Source organism: Podarcis cretensis (assembly GCF_951804945.1).
Source record: "Podarcis cretensis genome assembly, chromosome: 5".
NCBI lineage: Eukaryota > Metazoa > Chordata > Lepidosauria > Squamata > Lacertidae > Podarcis > Podarcis cretensis.
The window spans coordinates 28,899,764-28,927,012 of NC_137174.1; the positions used below are offsets into that span (position 1 = coordinate 28,899,764).

Below are 27,249 nucleotides of genomic sequence, written 5' to 3' on the forward strand. Positions count from 1 at the left end.
TTTGGCCTGAATTTGATCAAGCAAGGCTCTTCTTATGCTCTTATGATATTATCAGAGCTGTATTTGTTTCCAAAAAAAGTCATAATATGACTGTGCTTTACTTTTAGTTCATAACTTTATGAGGTGATATTTTCCCCTTCTCTTACTTGTTACTCGCCATGGTGCAGTCACACAGATAAAGATATTCCAATTTCTGACATTTAAAGATTATCAACAGTTTCTATCCTTTCTGGCATGTAAATGGCAAAATAATAATTGTAGGGTTTTTTTGGCATATCATTGATTAACTTATTTATAAGTATTTAAGTGCTGTCAGCTCTGTTCATAATTCATATGGAGAGCCTTCATAATTCACAAGGAGAAGCACCTTAAATCCAGCATCCAGTGGCAGCTTCTCTCCCAGCGTCAACAGCCACTTCATGAGATTATTTTCCCCAGAACTACAGTATAGGAGGAAAGGGTTAAACCGCACTGCATGTGCAGCAGTGCTAAGCCTGATTTCCTCCATACAGCTGCTATTTTTAAAGGAGAGGGGACAACGACAAAGTAAATGTAGTCACACATTTAATGGATTGTCTCTTTCATCCATTAGAAGTAAGCTCCTCAGGGCAGGAACCTGTCTTCTTTACAGTTACCCTGCAAAGCAACAGGCACATCAGTGACTGGTGTTACATGAATAACAACAAGCATGGTAATTTGTATGATTTATTTGCAAGTGACACTTTCTCAGAGAACAACTAATGACGGTAATTTTGAGAACTACAGAAGCCGATGTACCACACTTTTTCCATTCTAAGAAATAATAACAATAGGTCTGCCACTGATGAGCATGGCTGTCAATTATGAAAGTTCAAACCCAGTTTGTAATATTTGACATAACTTGGTGGGTATCCCAGATTTCCAGCCAGCATATAATCAGTGTAATATACAAGGGGAGGTTGGGAGAAGACTGGCTTGCATTAAAAAATATAATAAATCGAATGCCACAAGTGTGAAGTGAAAATGATTTGTTTATGTTCTTTTGGAGTAAAATATGTTTTAATTTTTCCATCTGCATTGCTGCAATGATTTGAAAGCCAGATCACGTCTACCCAGTAGCATTATTACAAAACTGGAATTAAAGCTCAGCCTACTCAATCTATCTGTATCGTAAAGCAGTCAAGAAAACGCTGATGGTGGTTGAACACTTGATAGTTTGTCAGGCTTTATGAACTAATGGAGTGTAGATCATCAATAATTATGTTAATAATGGATTTATGGTACTATTTTTAAACAAAGGAATAGTGTAAGGAATATGCCTGAATGACTGATTATGAAAGAACCATAACACCCCCACCCCACCCCACCCCCGTGTATGTGTGTGTGTTGTAAATTCTGAGGAGTGAAATTCACTCAGTTATGGGAATGAATTATATGTGATTTTTTAAAAAAAGTATAATTCAGTGAATATTGCACTAAAGTACACCATACCAAATTTCTCTTTTTTGCTTGAAAATAGTCTGAATAATTTTTTCCCACTCTCCTTTAGGTAGTAGTCTTTGGGGCAAACTCAGAATATGGGGATGTCTCATTACTGTCCATCCTTTCCTGCCTCTGTATGATTCTCTCTTTCTTGCTTTTTTACGACCACGATAAGAACACAAGACACATCCTTCCAGGTCAGGCCATCTAGTCCAGCATCCTGTTCTCACAGTGGCCAACCAGATACCTATGGGAAGTCTGTAAGCAGGACCTGAGTGCAGCAGTACTCTCCACACTTGTGCTCCTGAGCAAATGGTTTTCAGAGGCCACGTCCCCTGCACTTCTCAGTAACACCTTGCAGATGTTCTGAATTGGTATAGTGGATACATTGGGGTAATGGTCATGTTGACCCTATCCTCTCTTTGGGCCCAACTTGCATTTGTTGAGACCTTGTGCATATGCAACGTTAGAATACGTAGAAGTTGGGTACTCTTACGGGGTGGAGTCAACAGCAATGATAGCCCAGTGTGAATATAATATATACACTTGCATTGCCAGTCAAAGGTGGCAGTAATGTCACAGTAATCAAGTGATGTTGCAGTCATGGCAACAGAACAGGGCTGGGGTGGGAGGCAAGTCCCCAGAATTCCAGCCATCATGGATTTGATCCCCATAGCCAGGAAGAGATGTAATGCTTCTGTGGCAATGGAATCAATATGGGGCTTTGTCCAAATAATATCTCAGGTCCCTGGGCCTACCTTGACACTCCCCCAGTGTGAATGTATTTCAGACTTTTCACTGATCAACAACATGAAGCTGCTGAGGCCGGGGGGGGGGGGATCTTGTAATCAGTTGAAAATTAATAACTGTGAAGGAAGCCCTCATTCTCAGGTGAATTTACCATTTTCCATCAACTATAGTCAGTGGAATGATCTGCAAAAGAAACCCAGGAATATTGATTGAGAAGTATGCATGAAATGAGTTTTATTAGGTGCATCTGTTTATCTACTGCACTATTGTATCCATACATAAGCAGAAATCTGCTCCTAGATTTTAGGAGCAATCATGCCAAATTTGGTTACAATATCTAAAGTGGTGTCCAAATACATAGCGAACAAGCATACAACTTTCCAAAATATATAGTAGATTTGCTGAAAAATCCTTAACTGAGGGCTTCCTCCTACTCCTCCATATACACTGCATCAGAAAGGTAGTCCCATTGAAATAATAAAATGATGGATTGTTGGCTTGGGATCCTAACTAGTTTTCAAAATTCTAATCTTTGACTGATTTCTCCTTTTTATGTGCACGAGTTTGTGAATTTTGCATGGTTTATTTCATAGTTTCTCTTCACATTTTTTATTTGTGCTAATCCTCTTGCAGTGTTAACTGGGAACAGTGAGGTGTAAAAAAACAATTAATGTCTATTTGATTTGTTTACATCCTTGCAAAATAACATCTTTTAAAACACAGTCTCCTTTCAAAGAAGGGGAAACCACCATCTAGCTCACCCGAGACATTTAAGATTGGAATGTCATGTTAGAAGCATCCTAATCAGACAATTGCTCCAGCAAATTCAGTATTACACTGATGGTTAGAACTTTTCAGTGCTTCAGGCAGTATCCAAGCATGTACCAAAGACCTCTTCATTTACTTATTTTTATTTCATAACATTCGTTGTAGTAAAACCTCAAAGCACTTTACAAAAGGAATAAAACAGTAAGATTGTTGGTTAAAAACCACCAATATTAAAAACATTAAAGAAATTAAAATCAACCATGACCTAATACCAGATTAAACACGATGCTTTCTGTCATGTTTATGCTTGCTTAAATGAAATGTTTAAACAGGCACTGAGAAAAGTACAGTGAAGGTGCCTGCCTGATATCAATAGGCAGGGAGATCCAGAGTGTGAGGGGCTGCCATACTAGGGATATAAGAAAGCATTAATTTCCATTCTGACCTGTGCACATCACACACAGCACTGCCCCATCAGCCCTTACCTGCCTGCCTTCTTACAACCATTCAGGAGTTGCTTCTGCCTGCCATTGACTCTGGCTCCACCTATTGTTGCCCCCTCCCCTGCTTTACACCCTACTAGTCACAATGGGTACCAACCATCACCGAGGGAGGGGCTTGGGGAAGGGTGGTAGCTCAGCAGAGGGTGCTGGGTTCAAGCCCTGGCATCTTCAAGTAGATCTGTGAGAGACCCCTGCCCGAAATGCTGGAGAGCTGCTGCCAGTCATTGCCAATCTGAGTTAGATGGTCTGGCTTAGTAAAATGCAGCTTCCTGGGCCCTGTTTCCTTATGAATTCTGAAGTTGCAAGGAGGAGTGAATGGGGGGGGGGAATGTTTGTGGGGACAGTTTGGGCCACACATTCTTACAAGTATGAGGTGGTGTGATGACTTTTCTTTCTGCTTTTAAAACAATTAAAAGGGAATTTGTGTTCCAGACAGCTGGTAAACTCTGCTCCTCCCACACTACAACAGACAGGTAAGCATTTTCAGCTGAGATCTGCCCATTTAATAATCAGCTGTTGCTGCAACCTCTGTGCTCTCCCTGACTTTAAAGTCAGAGAAATTTCAGAGCTATGGGATTTGCTGAGAGTAGGGAAATAATGCTTCTCAAGGCCAGTGGTCCCTGCCAGCCAGACTCAATCCTATCATTTCTCTTCACCTCTCCTTGAAAATCAATAGCCATTTAAGCATATGGTTGAGATGGTCCTGTGGTTAGGCAAAGCACTTAGTCAACTTCAGGCTTTGAATTTCAAGTATTTTTTACTATTAAAGGCTTTAGATAAGTGAATAGAGGAAATAGTAAGATGCACTGAAGATAAACAATATTATCTAGCAAGCTTTTATACTTGATCCTAACATTCATTTCAGTAACTTACAACCGAAGTGAAACTCCCCAGGCCATGGAGGATAAAGATAAAGCACACTCGAAGTCACCACATAAAATATTATCTGAGGGAGGATATCCCATCAGAAGGCAGCAAAATGGCGTATGGGATGTCTTCCCTTGGAGGAAATTGGTGTTTTGTTCTTGCCATTTGAGGATGGGAGAAGAGGAAGTGTAAATGGAAATGATCCCCATCTTGGGCTACTGTCAGATGAGAAGCAGACACTGATTCGTATATTGAAGAGGATGCTAGACAGTTTTGGCCCCAGAGCTTTGTCTTGTGCATTTGCCCAGCTATGCACCCTTTACCATTTTTTTTTTAAAGGAATGAAAAAGGCCCCTTTCTTTCATCACTGTAAATTCCCCACCCTAAAAGCCAAGTGACTTTCTTTCCCATCCCCACTTAAGATGCCACTGAATTCACCACCGCTGTTGGAAAGAAAAGTGTCACCCACATGGGGGGAGCATTTGTGCAGTCCAACTTCCACTTTCTTGGGTCATTTGTGTTGCAAGCAACTCTTCCTGTTTCTCCCCGCCCCCAAATGATAGCAAACCTAACCTCAAGTCTGTCTACTGTTCTTCTCTCTTTCCCCTGACCATGGCTAAACAAGAAGTGGTAGTAATTGCATTTGTGCAATTAATCTGCACATCTTTGGTTATGTAAACAGCAGATGTGGGGAGACCTCAGCAGTCTCAGAGATCTGGAGCATGAGCAGAGAGAGTTTAATGCTTCCTCTTCCTGCTACAGTCCTGGCAAAAATCCCTTCTTTTAAGTTGTTTACATTTCAAGGGAAAGCTCATTTTCCCCCTTATCATTACTATTATGATTACAACTTGCTAGCCACTTGTTCTGCAAAAAGGCCTCCAGGCAACTTACAACATATTTCAGAGCATAAGTAAAAATATGTTATAATAAAAACACATTTATGAAAAAGCGTGCAATTTATTAAAAAATGCACAAAGCAACCCCCTGCAGAAAGCTTCAGCAGCACAACTAACAGCAATCAATATCTTTGCAGTATCTCAAAAGCCTTGGGGAAAAGGTAAGTTTTTACCTGACACTGAAAATATGTCAAAGAAGGCTCCAGGGAGACCTCAGTGGGGAGGATGTTTCACAAACAGGGAGCCACAACTGAACATGGAAACTTCCCTTGAAATGCAAAGAGCAGCTTCTGGGAGGGGCCTTTGCCAGGACTGTGACAGGGAGAGAAGGGTTGGAAGTTGCTCCAGCTTCCCCACAGCTGCTATATACATAACAAAATATGCACCTTAATTGTGTTCAGCAGTTAATGGTGTGTCTAGTTTGGCTTTTTGCCTCTAAGTACATGTAACATTTGCTTCTAGTTATATTATTTCTTTACACAAACATTAAGCCTGTGAAATTATATCTGTTCTTACTGCATTCAGAAAGGCAACCTGCACACTTTTTAATAGCTACAGTTTAGATTTTTGTTGCAAGACACTTTAAGCTTTGGAGAAGGATAAACATATTTAAATGAGATTAAACGCAGGTGGCGCTGTGGGTTAAAGCCTCAGCGCCTAGGGCTTGCCGATCGAAAGGTCGGCGGTTCGAATCCCTGCGGCGGGGTGCGCTCCCGCTGCTCGGTCCCAGCGCCTGCCAACCTAGCAGTTCGAAAGCACCTCCGGGTGCAAGTAGATAAATAGGGACCGCTTACCAGCGGGAAGGTAAACGGCGTTTCCGTGTGCGGCTCTGGCTCTGGCTCTGGCCAGAGCAGCTTCGTCACGCTGGCCACGTGACCCGGAAGTGTCTCCGGACAGTGCTGGCCCCTGGCCTCTTAAGTGAGATGGGCGCACAACCCCAGAGTCTGTCAAGACTGGCCCGTACGGGCAGGGGTACCTTTACCTTTACCTTTTAAATAATCTGTGCAATTGAGTGATAGGACAAGATGGAAGCTGGGCCAAATACAGACTCAGTGTGAAATTCTGCTACATTCAGGTAAAAGCAGTTAGGCACTCATCTACTTGGAAGCTGACAATTCCCCCCTTCCGCCCACGATCTCGTTGTGCATTGATTAACAAAGAGTCTTGTACAGGTAGCTTGCTTTCCTTGACGTTAGAAGCTTGTATGTCACTCAATCCAAGCTGCCTTGTTTACTGACATTGTATCTGTTTCTTATGGGATGATGTTTTCTGCCATTTACTTTTCTCATTCCTTCATACGTCAACTCGATTGGCGGAGCTAGAGCAATTCACCAGACAGGGTCTGTGTTACATTTTGAATTCTCTTTCAATCTTTCCTTGCTGGAAGGAGCCTTGTAGAATCAAAAGCAAGGGAAGGGAAAGAATACAGCATTCATGTACTGCTGCCTTTTGGTAGTTGAAAAGAACATTTGCCACTTTTAGCTTCCTTTCTCTCTTTCCTCCTAAACTTAAAAGAAAAAAATCTATCAAGTGGCATCATCACAAAGCACCTCAAGGAAGGAAAGCAATAATAGGGGTCAACTACAGTAATAAATTTCATAAACACCAGAAATCACACAGAAGCTATTAACATGATGATGCCAATCTGAAAACCTGTAAACGAATGATAAATTTTAATACTCTGTTGCTTGCAGTTTTATAATCACAGCAGACATTGTGATTCCTCTGGGATAATGTTATTTTTCTTGTGGGAACTGGTGGTAACAAGGAGAAGGCCATCAAAATACAGGGAGAAGCACATTTGTAGAAAGAACTAAATATATGCATGTACAAATTGTGATTGGCATGATCCCATGAGAATCTATGTGATGAGGGAGTCAGGACTTGTGTAGATTCATAATCCAACTAATTAGAAATAGGCTAATCATTGAAAAACATTCAAAATAGAGGGCAGTAACAACACTGGAAATCTGCAGGCTAAGGCTGTGCAGTGTGAATTAGAAACCCACCATTTGGATAAGTTAAATAGATGGATAGAATGGAATGGTGGGCATGCCCCAGAGACAATGGAAAAGAGATCTATAATAAAGACATTCCATTCTGTACTTCAAATTCAGGAGCAGATGTCTGACTTCTTGGAGTGTGGTGTACAGTGACAGCAAGACTATATTCCCATTGGTTGTAGGGGGAGGAAGGGATGTAAACCTTTGCTTCCTTGAACTTCCTAAAGTTAATTTATCTTGGGACCCAAGATTTGGAATGATTCTTACTTCTTCCAGCAGTCCATTGCACCCAATTCACATTGTTCAGCCCCCCCCCCCCCCCCCCGTTTCACAATATCCCTGACAATCACTCTTGTTGTTCTTAACTATCTTTCTGGTTCTTGAGCTGATACATAAGGAGCTTTTACAACATCCCTAGGTGACGGTATCCAGTGGCTGGAGAAACTCCTCTAACCTTTCTCTTAGGAGCTGGTATAACTATCTTTGGCAAATAGCACCACCTGAAAAATGCATACAGTGTCAGGCCAACATATGGTCAAACTAAGCCTAAAACAGTTGAAAGGATATGGTTTTCCTTTAATCTTGTTTAAATAATTCAAACTCAGGTTGGTTGTTCAAAAGCTGTTGGGCACAAATCCTGGTGACTTTTGACTGCTAGTGTCACACCCCATATTCCTACCCCCCCCCCCATTCTCTGGAGAAGCAGCAGCAGCATTCAAATAGCTGAATATGCTTGATTGTTTTAGGCTGCCAGCACAAGGCCAGTGAAAATCTGCCGTGGCCCCACCTGCTTGACCTGCTGCCCTCACTAAGCCTCAATCAGCTGTGCAATTCAGCTTTTCATTTACCATGCTCTATTATCCCATACTGAAAATAAAGTTGTACATAACATTTACTAACAGATAATGCATCACATGATCTTTGATGCCTGTTTGGCATTGCTGTATGCTAAGGCTGTCTTCTTGGCAGACGTCTGTTTTGTCCTATCACCACTTGAGTTGCAGGGGGTTGGACTAGATGACCTTTTGGGTCCTTTCCCTTCCATCTCTACAAGTCTATGATTCTGTTTAACGTTGAAGGCTTTCAGACACTAGGCTTTCTGGAAAGAGGTTTCTACTGCAATCAGGAGAATCAAGTGGGGAAGCATGGCCAACTATTTCAGGTTTCAGGAAGGGATTGCAGGTGCGTATTTCTAGGGAGGAAGGAGGAATTCAGATTTGTTTGCATTTTAATCAGAAATGACCAAATTTACACTTCTCAAAACAATACATGAACCAAAATTGTCATCCTTTGGAATTCACACTTATCCAAATTTTGCAGTGCCGTTATCCAGTTAATGTGCACAATAATGTATGTATTAGGGGAAAATGTGGATTAAAATACATATAGAAGTGAAAACAAAATGCATTACATTAGTGGAAGTTGCTTGCAAATATATGTATATTAGTCAAAACTTCATACAAAAATGTGTTTGTTAGGATAAATTCTTGCCAAAACACTTTTAACACATGAAGTGTATGTTTTTAGGACCCACTTATAGTTGTAAGTGGGTTTTTTTAAAAATAATGATGATGATGATGATGATGATGATGTTAATAATGTTATAAACCGCTCTAAAACCTTAGGGCGAAGGGCAGACAATAAATAAATGATAAATTTTCTGGAGGATTCCCACCCCCCATGGGTAAGAACGTGAGGACGAAATTTGAGATTGCAAAAATGAAAAGAACTAAGACAATGAAATAGATCAGTGTCTCCACCCCTGTTATGTATGCCACCTAGAAGATGTAATGAACGTGTTCTAGATTTCTCCAGAGGGAAGGACTAGAACAAATGGGTAGAAATAACAGGGAAGTGGAGTTCAGCTAAATGTTCAGAAAAACTTTGTAATGGCAAGAGCTGTTCAACTAGGGGACAGAAACTGCCTCATGGGGTAATGTGCCCTTAAATTACTCAAGGTATTTAAGCAGATTGTGGACAACAGTCTTATCAGGGATGCTTAGTTGCAAGATTCTATACATAAAAAACTAGTATCTCAAAGTGAAGTCCAGACTAAAGTTTTTTCTGACTTCTAATTTTGTGTATGGATTTGTTTTTAGGGAGCAACACACACACACACACACACACACACACGTAGCACAGTCCAGAAAAACAACAGCAACAACAAATTTGCTAACTATTCTGCTGATTGTATAAGTGGTCATATGTGTAAAAGAGAGAAAGGGGATCAAACAATACATTCCCAAACAGCAAATTTTAGAACGCATTTGTGAAAAATTTGAATTAGCATTTGGTTTTCCTGATTAATCACATGCTAATTTCAAGTCATTGTAGTACTGCATATGTGAAATAGAGGCACTGGATCCAACTCAAGCTTTTTTAAAGTTTAAATGGATTAAGCATATATGCTTGTGGATTGGTGACAAGCATTAGACCAAGGAATCTTGATAGTTGGCTGACCAAGGCCAACTAGCGGAGCCAGGTTCACAGCTAAAGCCAGCCAGCCAGCCTCAGCACTGGGCCCCTTCCAATAAACAGTAACAAGGCTCTGAGTGTTTATCTCTCTTTCTTGGAGATGATAGATAGAGATGTAATCACACTTGCTAGGGCAGAGATAATCAAAAAGCACTACAGCCAACATAGAGTTTATTTTGTTACAGCTGCTATGGTAGATGGTGTGCTTATGAGCCATCTTGAGTGTTTGATCCTGTGAATTAAAAAAAGGATAAACCCCCATGAGCACACAGTAAAAACTGATAAGTCTATATAAAAAAGAAGCTTTTCCACAGCAGAAGTTGGGCATCTAGAGGTTGCAACACATGAAAGGAAGAAATGAAAGTAATCCATTTAGTGTCTGTGACAACAGCTTTAGCCAAAAGGCCAATATACCATTTTAAAGGGGTTTTTTTTAGTGGTAAAAGAACAGTTATAAAATCAAAGACCAAATTAATTCCTCCTTTGCTGTTGCACAGTCTATGATTCTGAGTTGATTATATCTATTTTTTAAAAAAAAGATATCAATAAAGCCTGGGAAATCAGAAACCAGTGACAAGCATACTTTTCAAAGAACTAGAGAAATTATCCCATCTTTTAATATTTTTGTCATGCTCCAGGTAGATTAAGCATCTACAACTGGATGGAGGGCAATCTTGCACAGGGGCAACTGGAGGCAAGCAGCAGGATGCTGGGATCAAGGATTAGGGAGTGAGCCCTTGTCACTAACGAGAGCAGTTTCCTAGACAGCTCATCTATACCAGTGTTCTTCACCCTTGGCTCCCTAATCCCATTGAGTAAGCCATCTGGGAACGATGGGTGTTGCAGTTCAGCAACATCTGGTTATCCAAAGTTGAAGAACACTGATACAGACCATTCAGTACCTGGGAGAGCTCCCATGAATAGCAGTCAATGCTCTAGCAGAGCTCAACTGAACTGTCAAGTTGAGCAAGCCCACTGATGTCCCAAACTCTACCCCTCAAATGTGAGCTAGCAGGGTTTTCCAAGAGGGGAAAGCTCTGGTTTGTAACCATGCACACCCTAATGATACAACTTTGGGCTTCTCATCTGGTCTGCTGTATACATCCTGTGGTTCAGTTGTGCAAGAAGACAGTCAATTTGTACTTATTCATTACTTAGGATGAACATGAAGTTTGCATCTGGGCGGACCATTATAATGTATAGAGGTGTTATCTGATCCAACTTTGGTTATAGGCAACGCAGGCATTTCTATACTTAATGATTTTCTGTGCTGTATTAGTCAACGCAAACCTTGCCAGACAGCCACTTTATATAGCATTAAAATAGTGACATAGTGTGAGGAAGCTAGCTACCTTTTAGGCCTGCTATAATTGATAAGATGGTCTTGCCTCTCATCACTCAAGAGCATGCCTTTGAAGATATTCACTGGCCATGCTGCCACTCACTGCTAGACTCTGCTATACATTTCTGCATTAAGGATAAGGCTGGATAGTTAAAAGGCAAAGTGACACCATTTCCTAGTCTGTTTTTGTTTTCTTTTTCTTACAATGCAATGCATTGAAAAGTTCTATGGTACTGCATTGCTCTGCTGCCGCTCAGATGGCTAGAGGAGGCACTGAACCTACCAACCAAGCATGATTAGGCGACTTAATGAGTTAGTGGGTCTCCATCTGCCCCTATAAAGCTGGTGACTTTGGTTTTACTCTCCAGTCTGAGAAAGTGACTATTGAGACATAGACTGAACTTCCCCCAGGCTGCCTTGTCCCCCTTCAGACCACCAGATGTTGAATCTTGAAAACCACAGGTGGCCCATCACAGGAAGGTGCCACCGCTGCTTCCCCCTCTGTTGAACCCTCACTTACCAGGGTCATGCAGCGGCTTTTGGTGAGATCTCTAGTGAGTTCCACAAAATCTTACGAAATCTTGCTGGAAGCCACCGCCAATTTTCCTTGCTTCTCTAGAGGCAGGCGGGGCACCCATGGGCGCACTTTCCCACAGGATTTTGTCTCCTAAGGTGGCTGACTCCGTCTGTTTCATGGGCAGGCTGACCCTGTTGATAACTATCAATGTTGTCCATTTGTGGTTGCTAACTTTTCCATGTTTGATTAAAATGTTGAAAATGCAATGTAGACATTAACCTGATCTGACATTAAATCTTAAAAGAAGTTATTTGATGATGCATTTGCTTGACACTACGCTCGTTACTATTTTTATAAACCTTTTATTCTGCAAAGAAAACACAGCTAGATGTTGATTACAGTCCTGATCTCCCTCCCTCCCTCCCTCTCTCTCTCTCTCACACACACACACACACACACCGCTTTGTATTGCATATGAAAAGCACATCATCATCTTAACAAATTTATAACACGTGGTTAACTATAGGTTATTTTCTTGGTGAGTACAAGTCTGCCCAATATATTTTATGCAGTCATTCATGAAATTTTGTATGCGTGTTTGTGTGTGTGGTAGCTCATAAATATTTCATATTCTGCTAGCAAGGCTATAAATAAAAGACACTAAACAATTTTCTTTTGATTAACAAAAAAACAACCATTTAGTGGCAGTAATAAGTGGTGTTTGTGGCCTGTGTTGCTAAATAAAATTGCGTTATAGTGATTGGTTACCGCAGCATGTACAATTATTATTTTAATTAATTATCTCATAATTTTAAAAGTTTTCACAAAGAAACTAGGTTTCTGAAGCTCAAAGATGCTTCGCTGAAGAATATTTTTGAACTTCAGAGCAACATTTTTTAATTTCTGCAATGATCGCACACTGGAGAGGTGTTGGGTTCCCCTGGAGACTCAGGCCTCTTCCTTTGAGGGGATTGGACACAAAGGTCTCCCTGAGGAAAATGAAAACTAAATTGGAAGTCAAATATACAGTGATACCTCTGGTTGCGCACGGGATCCGTTCTGGAGCTCCGGTCAGATCCTGAGGAATTCGCAACCAGAGGTGCCCGTTCTGTGTATGCACGCAGCACGGTAGAGTGTTTCTGTGTATGTGCGCTGCGTGTAGAGCGCTTCTGCGCATCCACATGCGGTGAAACCCAGAAAAATACTTCCTGGTTTGCTGTGTGTGTAGCCTGAAGGATACGCAACCAGAGGTGTGCGTATCTGGAGGTACCACTGTATAACATTTCAGCAGTACCCCTGCATTTTTTAAAAGGTATACATGATTGTCTCATTTAAATATCTACCTATGGCTTAACACTGACTGTAATCTGTGGGATAATAAGCCTCATATAACTAATATAAAAGGTAAAAGGTAAAGGTACCCCTGCCCGTATGGGCAAGTCTTGACAGACTCTGGGGTTGTGCGCCCATCTCACTTAAGAGGCCAGGGGCCAGCGCTGTCCGGAGACACTTCCGGGTCACGTGGCCAGCGTAACATCGCTGCTCTGGCGAGCCAGAGCCGCACACGGAAACGCCGTTTACCTTCCCGCTGGTAAGCGGTCCCTATTTATCTACTTGCACCCGGAGGTGCTTTCGAACTGCTAGGTTGGCAGGCGCTGGGACCGAGCAGCGGGAGCGCACCCCGCTGCAGGGATTCGAACCGCCGACCTTTCGATCGGCAAGCCCTAGGCGCTGAGGCTTTAACCCACAGCGCCACCTGCGTCCACCTGCTTAAGTCTAATTAATGCATTAAAGTGTTAAGACCATAGAGTCAGCTATCCTGCCAGGTTTAGCTTACCTTTGGAGGAGGACAGCATTTGTTCCCTCAGTCTGCCTGAGAAGCATAACGAGTGAAGAGGTTTGAGCTGGTTGTTCCAGCTCATGCTGTATGACTCTCACAAGCCACTCTTGTGTTCCTGTGCCAGTAATTTAGGAACTTTCACCACTTTGCTTCTAAGCCAAGTTTTACTGGCTTGCAACTATCTAAAGCACATGAATCTGATCTTTGAAGTTTGTAAGTAAACTATTTTTAACTTACCAAACGTGGTCTTTTTCCATGCTAGAGGAAGAGGGAAACTTAAGAGGAAACTTAGAACGACCTATTTCCACACTATACTTTGCTCCATGTTTTGTGATTTTAAATCCCTGTTTGGGGTTCTCCCACCAAAGAGTACTTGCCCCAAAGTTAGAGCTTGGCATCCAGGAATTCTTCTTTCCACCCTTCCATCAGCATAATCTACCTGTAAGCCCCCTTATACCTTAATTGAGCAGCTGCAATGTCAGGGAATGTTTAAAAACATTCTAACAGCAAAAAAGCTGTGGGGGTGGCATGCTGTTAGCAGAAGGAAGGATGGCAGAGGCTGGTACCCTTCAGAGGCAGAAAGGCTGAGCTAGAAAGATAAATGGATAATCTGGACCCAAGAGGCAGGGGAGCTGAAGAATGAGGTATAGGATAGGATTCAGAACTGCTGGAGCAAGGGAGCAAAAAGCAGTGGGTTTAGAAGCAGAGAGATGATGCAGGGATGAGTAGAGGGAGAGAAGTACTCCACGCCCAGGGAGGAACAGAAGAAACAAGGCTGGGAGGAATGGCAGGCAGGGGAACTTAGGAGAGATGTGGGAGCTAGCAACACAAGGTGACAAAAACACCATTGGTGGACAGAGTTATGGTTGGCTACTGAGTTGAAGCAATCAGCTGAAAGTTTGACTAGCTCCCTGTGCTATTGAAATATAACAGAAAATGGATGTGTAACATTAGAACTGGTCCAAGCTGTAGGGTCTAGTTCATGAAGATTTCATGAAAAACTTCATTAGCATCAAAAGGGTGCTGTTATTTTTCAGAGCTTCTTTGAAAGGGATACACAACAATTCACTGAAAACTTCTTGCAATGACTGTCAGAAGTACTGCTTGCAGACTAAATTGCATGGTTTGCCTTTTCATTTCATTACAGCAACATAGCCAAATCCATGTAGCTCCATCAAATTCAGCATATGATCTTTGACCCCCTGACTTGCTGTGATTACTTAAGGAAGTATAAAAAAGTGAGGGTTGGTTTGGTTCCAGGGCTTCATGAGCAGTTTTCATGGTGCAGTGTGCTTGCAGATCCCAGTTCCTCTTTCACTATGGGTTCCCTTGATTTGCTGCAGAAGAAGGAGAAAATAGCAAAACTTGCTTCCTTTCATTTCCATTCATACACGCCTTCCCCCTCCACTTTCATGAAGAGATAACTCCTTCAGTGAGTATAAGGAAACCTTTCAATAGAAGCCATTTGCACCAAATCAGCAGCAATGATATGTGGTGGTGTGGTGTGTGTGTACCACTGATGAATAGTTACAAAAGGCAATGAAAACTATAGGATTAGTGTGGGGAGGAGGCTCATTGAAATAACAATTTTGAGGCAAAAATTGAACTGGGAAAACATTTGACTCATCATTATATAAAAGTCATCTCTAAGAGCTTTCTTCTGTCAGAAACTTTTCTTCCATAAATGTATATTCCTGTTGTTGAGATAGGTGCATGAATTAGCCTAACTTAATTTCAGAAGGTGGTGGCAGCACAATTGTGCTGCCAGAAGCCAAAATGGGGGTTACATATTTAATATATTTAGAAATAGATTTTCTTGTCAAAAGTTTTGTGTGAGGCTGATCTCAAGCTGTGCTCTGTAGGCAACCTGGATTTAATAGGTGAGCAAAGAAATAGTGCTCTAATAACTTTTGACTTTGCCTAAGGTGGTTAATTAACAGTACAAAGCTATGCCTATGATTAGGAAGATATTACTGTATCATTATTAATGTCACATTATGAAGGGTGTATTAGTAGTTAATTTGATTAATAGACTATGTATCTTTAGACTCGTTTATATTAAGTATTATCAATATGCTTAATAAACCCAGAAAATGAATATCATTTAAGTGAGCTTTTTAACCAAGCAGTTTTATTTTTTTAAATCATATTATTTCAATATTGTCTTTTATTGGGTTGGTGTTCTATCTTGACAATTGCCTAGTTGTCACAACTGAGTTACCATCTTCTTCCAGAAATAAAGGTAAAGGTAAAGGGACCCCTGACCATTAGGTCCAGTCGTGACCTTCTGTTCCTCCTCCCGCTTCGCAGCGACGCGCCTGTCCTGGAAGCCGGAGGAGGAACAGAAGAGTCTCCTTCTGTTCCTTCTCCAGCTTCGCTGAAGGGCGCTGCCCCTTCTCCCTCTCTGCGCAGCGCCTCTCTTGTGAAGAAGAGGCGCTGCGCAGAGAGAGAGAGAAGGCGCAGCGCCCCTTGAGCAACGCGCCTGTCCAGCGAAGCCCGAGGAGGAACAGAAGGGTCTCCTTCTGTTCCTTCTCCAGCTTCCCTGAAGGGCGCTACCCCTTCTCCCTCTCTGCACAGCACCTCTCCTGTGAAGGAGGGGCGCTGCGCAGAGAGAGAAAGAAGGCGCAGCGCCCCTTGAGCAACGCGTAGGTCCTGGCTTCTGCTTTAGCCCTGCGCAGCCTCTTTGGGCAAGGGGAGCCTTCATCCCGCTGCCCTGAAGAGGCTTGGCGCGGTTACCCCAGAAGCCAGAAGAGCCACACGGTATCCCGGAAGCCGGATCCCTCTTGCTGTTCTGGCTTCTGGGGTTCAGAATAATTTTTTCTTGTTTTCCGTCTCCCAAAACTATGTGCGCCCTATGGTCCGGTGCGCCCTATGGTGCGAAAAATACGGTAAGTCAGACCATCTAGTTTAGTGTTGTCCACACTAACTGGGAGTAGACCTGGAAATGGCATGGATTGAAATTGGGGCCTTCTGCATATAAAGGAGATGCTGTACCATTGAGATACAGCCCTTTTAAGACAGTGGTACCTCGGGTTACAGGCGCTTCAGGTTATAGACGCTTCAGGTTACAGACTCTGCTAACCCAGAAATAGTACCTGTGGTTAAGAACTTTGCTTCAGGGTGAGAACAGAAATCGCACGCCGGCAGCGCAGCGGCAACAGGCGGCCCCATTAGCTAAAGTGGTACTAAAGTGGTACTTCAGGTTCAGAACAGTTTCAGGTTAAGAACGGACCTCCAGAATGAATTAAATTCTTAACCCAAGGTACCACTGTAAAGGCATGAGAACACCAATGACTAGAATATTAGTTTTTCCCACCTTTAGCATACTTTTGTAATTTTAAGGAAATCACAGTGTAAGAATAGAAAGAGTTGAGTTTTTTTGGGTGGGGGGAGCAGTTAGGATGAGTTCACATCCCCTTGTTCAGAATTTGTATGACTCAGATTGAGAGCTCACAAATAATTACAGTGGGAATATATAACTGGAAAATATTGTGCATATTTTATGTACTTATTCACCACTTTTGACAACTTGCCTTTCTTCCATCATGGAATTCAAGGTGGTATATATGAGATTCCAAGACTGTCTCCCATCCAGGCACCGACCAGACCCAGACCTGCTCAGCTTCAGCATAATAGCTGTATTATGTGCCCTTAGACCAGTCTTTCCCATCCTGGTACCTTCCAGATCTTTTGGACTACACTTCCCATCGTTCACAGCAATTGGTCATGTTGCATGGAGCTGGAGGGAATGTTAGTCCAAAACATCAGGATGTCACCAGTTTGCTTTAGGCCAGGTTCCACCAACATGTGACATTTAGAGTTTGTCTCCTGGATCATCCCCCACACACTGTTTTTCTAATGTATCTTGAAAGTTGGACCAAGTGGAATTAGTCTGAGCCTTGAAAAGCACATAGAGCTGAGAGAGAAAGTGGGATTGTCCCTCTTTCAACTTCCTCATTCAACTCTTCCAGGTCCATCTAGCTCATTGTTATGTACTCTGATTGGTGGCAGCTCTCCAGGATTTCAAACAGGAGTCTCTACCAGATCTACCTGGAGATGCAGATTGAACCTGGGACCTTCTGCACACAATGCAGAGGCTATGCCCCTTTGCGCCCACAAAAATCGTATGCACAAAACTGGTTTCCAGAAGTCCTTGTACGTGCCAGTGAGCATCTCACAAGCATATCTGGATCCTTTAAAGTTAACTGAAGAACCTTTTTAAAAGATGTGGGTGTGTTTTGTCATTAAATCGACAAACCTTTCCAATATGCTAAGTAATTTGAACATTTATTTCAATATAAATTATATAAATGAGACTGTGTGATCTGTGTGAAGCCACCTATGAATGGATAAACCAACATGGAGACCAATGGAATACTGTTCCTCACCTCCTTGATTGACATGTGGGCCAAGTTTGTGCAGTATTGGGAATGGAAGACCCATAAGTGCCTGCCATATCCCCATAGATCCTTCTGTGTGCCATTGATCAGCATGGCAGTATATGACAGGCACTCTTAGGCATTCCTAGACTTTAGAATCTATGGCTAATTTCTCTGCACTTGGGCCCATATGAGGATTTTGCCATTGTGTATCTTGCTGCCCTTCATGTAAGTTAATCCAAAAATTGTGCTTCAGGGTGGTTCTTTTTTCCCCTTTTGTAATATGGAGATAGTAGATACAAGAATAAAAACTGAGCTATTTTATTAGTTACACATCATATAAATGGCAATGAAACTGAAATGGTTATTGCTCATTTGTTGTCGGAAGATTAGATCGTACCATTCCACTTAACAAACGGTTCTACCTATAATTCTATGGTCTTCACCTAAATTGAGTTTTTGTAATAAAATAGCATAACAATAACAATTCATCTAAAATCAGAAGCACTTCTGTTCAGAGCACTTACATATGATTTGCATTTTTTAATGTTAATGTTCTGTTAATTTTTGCAAGTGTTGGTTGAGTCTTCCAAATGAAGCAACACATTTTCAGTGTTATTTTCCCTCCCCGACAGAATAACTTTAGCCTATTGGTCTGGAGCCTATACCTCATTCTATGAATGGAAGAGCATTCATGTTCATGCAGTGAGACCTTCTTACCTCCTACTTCAGGCCTCTGGGCCTCTTGAAGGTCTGCTCCTGGTGGTTAGGGATCCTTCGCTGCAGATGGAGGAGTTGGTGGAAATTAGCCCCTTTATATGAATGGAGGAGCAACTTAAGCTCCAATAACTATTTGTACTTTATTCAGGCAAGGAGAGGTAGCCACACACCCACACCCCTGTCAATAGCTTCCCTGACCTGAAACTGCATCATCATGTAGCATTTTTCCCAGTTGCATTCAAACACTTTGAATGGAATGGCAGCTTAGCTGTTAAGCATAGCCAAGCCTCTGTTTGAGACAGCATTGTAGCTTTTGCTATTGCTAAAGAAGGAAAGGAAAAAACAACAGTACTTGACCACTTTGTTGAAAGTAAGGATATCACCTTCCTGAAAGTGCTGCCACTTCCACCCACCATACGAAAGTTGTCAGTATTCTCCACGCAACACTTTCACAGGTACAAATGGCCTAGCAATGGCAGGAGGAAATAACATCCAGGCCTAAGCCAGTCCTCTTCACAAGTACTATGAGGAAAGGTTTTTTTAAAAAAATCATACTGTATTATGTAGATTAAGTTAAGCTTGATAAGTGATCCAAAATCCAATGGGGAAAGCGCCAATCTTTACCAACATGAAAACCCAATCCTATGGGACATCTGTGTCAAGCATATGTGAAGTATTAAACAAAATAGTGAGAACCTGTGTAGAAATATTTAGTGCTGCTATTGAACATTACCTAAAGCCACAGTTCAAGGTGAATCTGGTGGGTCCTGCTCAGGAGTAATATCTGAGGAATTATGAAAGAAGAAAAATGACACTAATGACATTCCTCAAAGATATTCCACACATTTTTATTTGGGACCCACAGAAACTCATAACGACGGCTGTTAGTCAGCTTTTGCTTTGGTGATCCATCAGCTTCTCAACAGTGTTGGATGTCCCTCTGGAAGATCTGGGCTGGTGAAGGAGCTGTTTGTTCAGGGACCAATTTGAAGAGCCTGGATTTGCCAGCAAATTTTCTTCAATCAGAGGGATGAGGTTCCTACCATGGTGGGGCCATTGGGGAGAGAAAGAGAAGACTTGACCATTCTGAAGGAGGCAGAAAGAATTTGGGTATGACTAGCAACATTTCTCTGAGGGGTTCTGTACATCCCTAGAAATACTGTACAATATATCGTACAAACTGAATTCACTAGAAAGTCTGATATTTATTCAAAGAACACAGTATGATCACAAAAGTAGTCTGTGTTGCATACATTTTTAAACACTAAAAATGTGCATATTTAAAAAGCACTTGAATACACTCAGAGTGTGAAATTACCTTACATTTGGCTAGACAGCTCATAGGCGTCTCTCTAAAATATTACTGCAACATGAATTGGGGCTTTGAGTTTGGATTTTTTTTAAAAAAATATATGGGTGGTTTTAGACTCCATATTTGCCTATAGCTGCCATAATAGAATCTTGCTTTTGAAGTAATTTCTTAGGTATCAATTACTCTTCATTGAAACCTTAGGGAACTGCTGTAATGCCAAGACAGCACAATTGAGAAATGTTGTCTTAATAAGGACAGGCACTGTAGCCAGTAGGGTAATTGTACTGAAATGAACTTTAAAAGTGTAATGCATGCCACTGGGAGAAAAGCTGAGGAAACGTTTGGTGATCAGTGGCAGGAAAGGGCCAACATTTCACAAATTATCCCTAAATAAGCACAGGGATATTACAGTTATTTAGGAGAAAAAGTGGCTTTTTTCTCATTTTAAAAAAGACCATTAATAAGTCATACAATTACTGAAGCATCATATACAAACAAATTTGATTAAAGACCAGATTCTGTTATCTGTAGCATCACATGATAATGCTTTTCCTGCCCCGCACCATTTCAAACTGGAAGTTATGGGGTGGGGTAGCGGGAGGAATTCACATGCTTAATGTTCCTACCCTGAGAACGATCTTTATACATCGAAAACTAGCATGCAAGGAGTGAAGGGTTCTGCCAAGCAGGGAAAGACTTTCATGTCTTTAGGAGACCAACAAACATAAAAGTTGCCAACAAAACTTTGTCAGCTAAATCCACTGGTTGTATGAATGGCCTGAAATTGAACTGACCTTTTCTTCTTTTTGGCAATGTGCAGTCAGGGATGCAATGCTTTTGCTACAGGAAAACCTATACAGGTCTAACTTGTTGAATTTAATGGGGCTTACTCCCTGGTAATGTTTATGTGATTGCAGCCCTATAGTTTCTTTTCGATCATGGTAGTATCAAAAACATAGAACTATATTTCCATATTAATAAAATCGCATAGGTAAAGTACACTGGGGAAACTTCTAAAGAGAAACAGAAATGTTGGTAGCATTGTCCATCATGGCTACCCAGCCAATAAATTCCCACCTTTTGCCAGTGATTTATATCTGCTTCTACTTTATGTACTAATAACTAATAACTAATGATACTGTAACTCCCTGATATTTAAAGAGAAATATATTTTTTTCAAAGGGATGATACGAAACCATTTTCAACTACACCCCCTTTTGTTTGGTACATTCAGCAGCATAAGTTCTGATTTTTAGGTATTGAATGTGAGGCTTGGCTATTTTTTCCAATTAACGCACTTATCCAGCAATATTTCTGGACTGCTCATAAAGTCTGCCGCATTGTCTGTGTAAGTCATGCTGCAACACACCAGTTCTAATTCCTTATCTTTCAGCAGTATTTATAATTAGAAATCAGATTTTTATTGTTTGTAACCAAGGCTACAACAACATAAATCACAACAGACAAACAAAAGAACCCAAGTGCAACTTAAAGCATATAAATTTTCAGAACTACAAATTATCAAAAGTTAAACTTGTAAAGTTCCCAGAATAATTTAGATTGAAATATCTCCTTGGCAGGCAACACTTTTTTGGATCAAAAATGTTACAGGCTACTTAACTCTAGTCTTTGAACACTGGATTTCCCTGGCTTTTGAAATGGAAATGTATTTAAATACTAGACTCTGTCAAGTGTGTGTGTGTGTGTGTGCGCGCGCGCATGTGTGTAGTTGCAATATGGGGTATATGTCAATTTGTGTGTGTTGCCTACAACACAGGCCCCCATAGTTAGGTGAATCCTGGTTTAGCCACTGCACCACACTGCCATATTCTATACCAAAAGGAATAATCATTTTACACGGCATCCACTAGGTTACTCCCTTTGCAAACACTGGCACACTAGCAGAATTATCACTTCAAGATCAAACTGCACATGCACCATATTGTTCTGCCAGAAGGTGCTGTCATATGCTTTAATGGGGCAAGAAAGACTGAATAATTTTGAACTGCTACTCAGAACTTCTCCAAACCGGTGAAAGTATCCCTTCCTCTACAAGCTTGAATAAATTACATCAATACAGTCATACCTTATGTTACGTTTGCTTCATGTTGTGGCTTTTCAGATTACGAACGCGGCAAACCCGGAAGTGTTTACTTCCGGGTTTGCTGCACGCGCAGAAGCGATCTGTGCGCTTCACGCATGTGCAGAAGCGCTCTATCGCGCTTCACGCATATGCAGTAGCGATGCTCTACTTACAGACTATTCGGGGTACAAATGGCACCCCGAAACTGATCACATTCATAAGTAGAAGTACCACTGTAGATTTCACCAAAATTGGAAAGAAATATATGATATGCCTGTACGGTATTTACAAGTTGTACTAAAAACTTCAACTTTCATTGTAACTGTAGCAATTTATATCAGAACATATTGAAATTTGACACATTTGTAGACCTCATCAGCTACCTCATGTGTGTCAGGTTGCTAGTTCTTAGCTAAACAGATACCCTTTTCTTAAATAATATAAGTTTGAGGCTTATAATGGTGTGAGCCAATTTTTTCTTGCAACTTTCCTTAGCTAAAGAGCCACTTGCATAGCAATCTCACCAAGAACAGCATATGTAGAAGTAAAACAATAACTAAAACCCAGACTGGAACTGTATGCTATCAAGATTTCTGATGTAGGATTTCTAAACATCACTTTCCAGTACAGCCATCTTGCCTGTGAGCACAACAGGAGCCTTGAGGTCAACCCTAGGCATGGGCATTCGGCTGGTGATCTGTGAGCCCAAACCAAGGGGCCCTTGCCTTGGCCCATCTCACCTTCCTTACCTTGTTCTTTCCACTGTGTACAGTGCTGTGCCACAGAACTCTCCCTTCAGATACCATCTCTTTGTGCCAGTTTGACAAATGCAATTTACCTCTGTTTTGAAACTGATTTTGAGTCAGGGACATTTCACCTTTTGATTTGGGGCTGGGTGGGGTGCTCAGCAAGATTTAAAGGCCTGTGCTTAAATAAATTTAAGACTGAACTGCCAAAATGAACTGTCTATGAATACCATTGCAGTTGATTTTGTATACCCAGCATCTGCAACAATGATCACAGATAAAACACTCATTTAGACTGCAATCCTAAATAAACTTAACTGGAAATAATTCCCAATGAATACAATGGTACTTACTTACTTACTTACTTACTTACTTACTTACTTTCAGACATGCCCAGAACTATTGTTAGCATCCACCTGTCTCGAGAAGCAATGGAGTGTGCCTGGGGGGGGGGGGGTCAAACAACTGTGTTAGCCGCACCGAAATGTCCTCCCTGGGGTACAAGCCTGAGCAGTGTGTATGAAGGTCCTGGGCTGCCCAGATGACAAGATCTCCTTCTTGGCCTCACTGGTGTGGTCCAAAGGAAAACAGAGCAATACATTTGGAACCAGCTTGGCTGCCGGAAGGAGGCGTACAAGGTGTCATCAGGTCTTACAAGCATGGCCACTCACCTGGGATGATGGGAGTTGTAGTTCAACAACTATAAGAGGGTCAAATTTCCCTCCCACACCTGTGGTAGAGGCAATTAATTGGCCAACAATACAGGTGCTCTCTTGCCCTTCTTCAGTGCTTCCTGCAATCTGCTTGTGGTATGGGTCCCATCAGACCTACCCAGATACCAGCCAATTTCATTCCCACTTCTGATGCCCTATTTCAGTTGCAATTTCTTTTAGACATAGTCTCTCTCTTTTTCTCCCTATCTCAGACGGCTTAATTTAAATAAGCACTTAAAATGCCTCTTAATATTTAAAAAGTAGAATTCACTAGCATAAGCAATTTCACTTTTCAGTCATCCAGTCAACTTACCATAATTTGTGCAACTTCATGACACATAATGACTGTTGGTAATAACTGCACCTATTCACTCCCCACTTCCCATGACAATACTTAATAACGACGGCACCGAGGGAGACTTAAAAAGACAGACTAATGATCAAGAGATGTTAAAAGTTCACCACGTGCAAAATGTGTATGCCTCGTAAGCAAAAAAGAAAAATCTTTTAAAGGTAATAGAAGTAATGAGAGGGAGAGCCTTTCATGTTTCTCCCGCTAAACATAACATTGACAAGGGCAGCTAAAAACCATCAGTAGGCTCATGGCTGTAATCTTACGCCTCTCCCACATCTTCTGCACATGATCAGTCACTCTTGTTATTTCTGCTCCTTTGTATCATACAGAGATGCTCTCTAGTAGGGATTTTATAGATCCCAAAATTCGCTTTCTTCTTTTACCTGTGCTTTTAAAAAAAATCCAATCTATTTCTGAGTTGTTCTGTCTGCTTTCATTTGGGTTCCGAGCTGCTTTATATAAAGCAAAGTTTTGTGTTCCCCATACACCCTTATAGGGAATTGAAAAATAAGAAACCCCTTTTCCTCTTGTAGCAGAAGCAGATGAAATTTGTAAGTAAAGGTGCCTTCCATAGTGGATTAAGCATGCCAAATTGCAGGGAACTAAAATACATTCACTTTCCCCCCAATCCATATTAGGGCAGCATCTTTATTAGACCAAGTAAGCTTCAAAATTGGCATTAGTTCCACATTTTCTAGGGAGACTGGGATTTTTGTGTCTTACTCTCTATTACCTTTAAAAAAGAAGAAGTGGCCACGTTAGGTGTACTCTTGCTTGTACGCTTTTGGGGCCTTAGCAGCACCAATAGGCATCACAATAATGAATAAATAAAGTGGTGTTGGACACTCCCTAGCTGTAAATACAATGTGGAAACATTGTCTAAAGGCCTAATCAGAATGATCTTGGGGCTCCAGTTCTTCCACATACACACACTGATAACTGAAATACCAGTATTCTGACAACCATTGATGCTGATGAAGTGAGAACATGACACAGTCAAGACATTTCCCCCATAATTATGGATCCCAGTCAGCAAACACACACTGACACCCAGATCCCTGTAGTTGGTATGTTCTGCCTTAACTAGTTTGGGGCCAGATGATTGCAATAGAAGGAAAAAATCCATTCAAGGGGAAAATTGGCTTGAGAATCGAAACCAACATCAATACCAGCTCAATAGAAAAGAATTGTTCTACTTTTCTTTTCGTTATACTGTAACAAGTTAATGCCGACAGTGAGTGGGAGGACTAGAGAGAAATACATGTTGGTCCTCCGATATGATTGCTATCTGGCAGAGGGTGGGACTGTCAACTGTGGTCCATTGAGTTAGTGCTCAATGTATTTTAATGGCATGGTTGATTTGATTTTAATGTATATTAAAATCTGGAAATCACAGTCCCCTGCTACAGGGACATACAAACTCTATTCACATGTTACAATGGAGGGGGGATAGGACCATGTGCACTGTCCTAACTCCCAGCTTTCATGAGTTCTGCTGATGGCGTGCATACATACAGATAAAGAGCACACAGTTCTTCCCTGTGTAGTCAAGAATCCCGGAAAAGAGCAAGGTTGTCAGCCATGTGAAGAGAAGCATTTACAGTATTGGCATTTAAGTGCCGGCTTTACTTCAGCAAACGATCCACCTAATTTGATGTATTAATGTGATCTAACATTGGCAGTATAGCCAAATATTTTATTTTATTTGCAAATGAAGAAAATAAAACTGTACACAGAGACTCGATACAGACCTCCAGCTGAACTTGCAGATGTGGAACAAGGACATAAAATGCAAACAGAGGTTGCAGATTTATGTGTCATAGAAAATATGGCTTCTCTCTCACACACATTCACCTTTTAGTGTGGAAGTACTAAAAACAATGTGTGAAATAGGTTGCTAATATGATGATTATTATATGAATGAGTCCTTTAGAGCATTACAATTAGCAGTCAACATCAATATGCTACAGATCTGATTCAAGGAAAATGTAGCAGGTGAGAAGAATGTTAGCAGGAGCCATTGAAGTAAAAGGCACTATATTGCAATGCTGCACCATTGATTATAGTGAAAGGAATGCATGCACTTAATAGCATTCACGTGCAGGATATGAACTTAAGTTTACAGTCAAATTCTGAGATCACTGTCAAAATGGAGTTATTTCCTTTCACAATATAGCTTCATAGCCCTGATTTCTCCTTTTTGTGGCTTCAAGGAAATTGGACAATTGTATCTAATAACTATATAAAAATGAATTTATATTGTTACGAGTTTGGGATGTTAAACTAGGTGCCAGAAACCTCTAATCCCTGGATCCATCAAGTGTTAGAATTTAATCAAGGCCTCTAATACTAGAAATAGCCAGGCTAGCCTCCTGGTGAGGTGATAGCCTGGGTGGTAAACCATTAAGGGGGATTAAGGGGCTCAGTGTGATATATCAAATGAGTGGGGCCCCTCCCTTAACATAAAAGGCCAGAATTTGGAGTTGAAGGGGGCAGTGATGTAACCTAGAAATAAACCAGCAAGAGAGAGTTAAGAGCAACGTTTGAGAACAATGTCTGATTTGTGGTTGTGGCTATGGAAGAAAGTCTGGGTATGGTAGATTCTATTGCTACTTTCTAAATTAGGTTTTCTAATGGACACAGTCTAGTGTGCACTGAATCCATATTTGCTATATTGCTCATTAGCTTTTATCCTGTTTCTTTCATTCCCATGAGATGCATTAACAAAATAACCAAGTGAAAATCTCACATTTTAACATTCGGGAGCTTTAATGATGTTTTAGTTTGGTTTATTTTTCATAAGTTATCTGTGCAGTACTTTGTCAGCATAATCTATGGCTTGACTATTAAATATATATATAATAAGCAGAACAAATTATGAAATGAAAAATGTACCATCTTATTTTTAGCTTTCCATCTAGCTGGCTTTCTAATGAGAGCCGCCCAGGGATCTTATAATATTTACTGAACAGAAACTTATTTAAGAATATAAGTCTATGGGGGCCTTTCTGTAATTTTGGTAAACTCACAGTAAAGGCAGGCAGAAGACCAGAGCTCTGGCCAGTTGGTATGAGTGTTTGTACAATTGAAAACAAGCAAGTCAGAGCTAAAGAGGGGGGAAAGGTAGCAAGAAATTATATTTACTTAGCTGAAGTGAGCGTGGGGGGATGGTAGAGGAGGTAAAGATATATCCAGCACTGTTTCCTTGATCAGCTTGCTATCATTATCAGCTTTGAATAAAGAAGAAATACCCAAGGGAGAGACTTATCTCTGATCTATCAGATCTCATCCAGCTCTGTCCCCAAAGGAGCACATTAAAAGAGGCAGTTTGCATTAAAGAAATTAAGTGGGCAAAGCAAAGGGAGTTCCCCATGAACATGTACGGAAAAACGTGTGATCTACTCTTGTGAAGACTTACCGGGACCCAGAAGAGTTAAAAAACTTTTGCCCAGTGGCAAATATCCCCCTCACATAGTCCCCCATCCTCTCCCCCAAGGCCGGGAAGGGAGAAAGCGAGGA

The 27,249-nt window shown here is 41.2% G+C and overlaps 2 long non-coding RNA genes across 11 annotated transcripts in view; one reads left to right on the plus strand and one right to left on the minus strand.

The window, feature by feature from the left end:
- LOC307215942 overlaps positions 1-27,249 on the plus strand; it is a 576,636-nt gene that overhangs the window by 446,859 nt on the left and 102,528 nt on the right. The window lies entirely within an intron of this gene.
- On the minus strand, positions 548-2,392 carry LOC307216187. The gene is made up of 2 exons (XR_013838986.1): positions 2,220-2,392; positions 548-636 (listed from the first exon to the last, which is right to left on the minus strand). It is a non-coding gene; the product is annotated as an uncharacterized lncRNA (long non-coding RNA).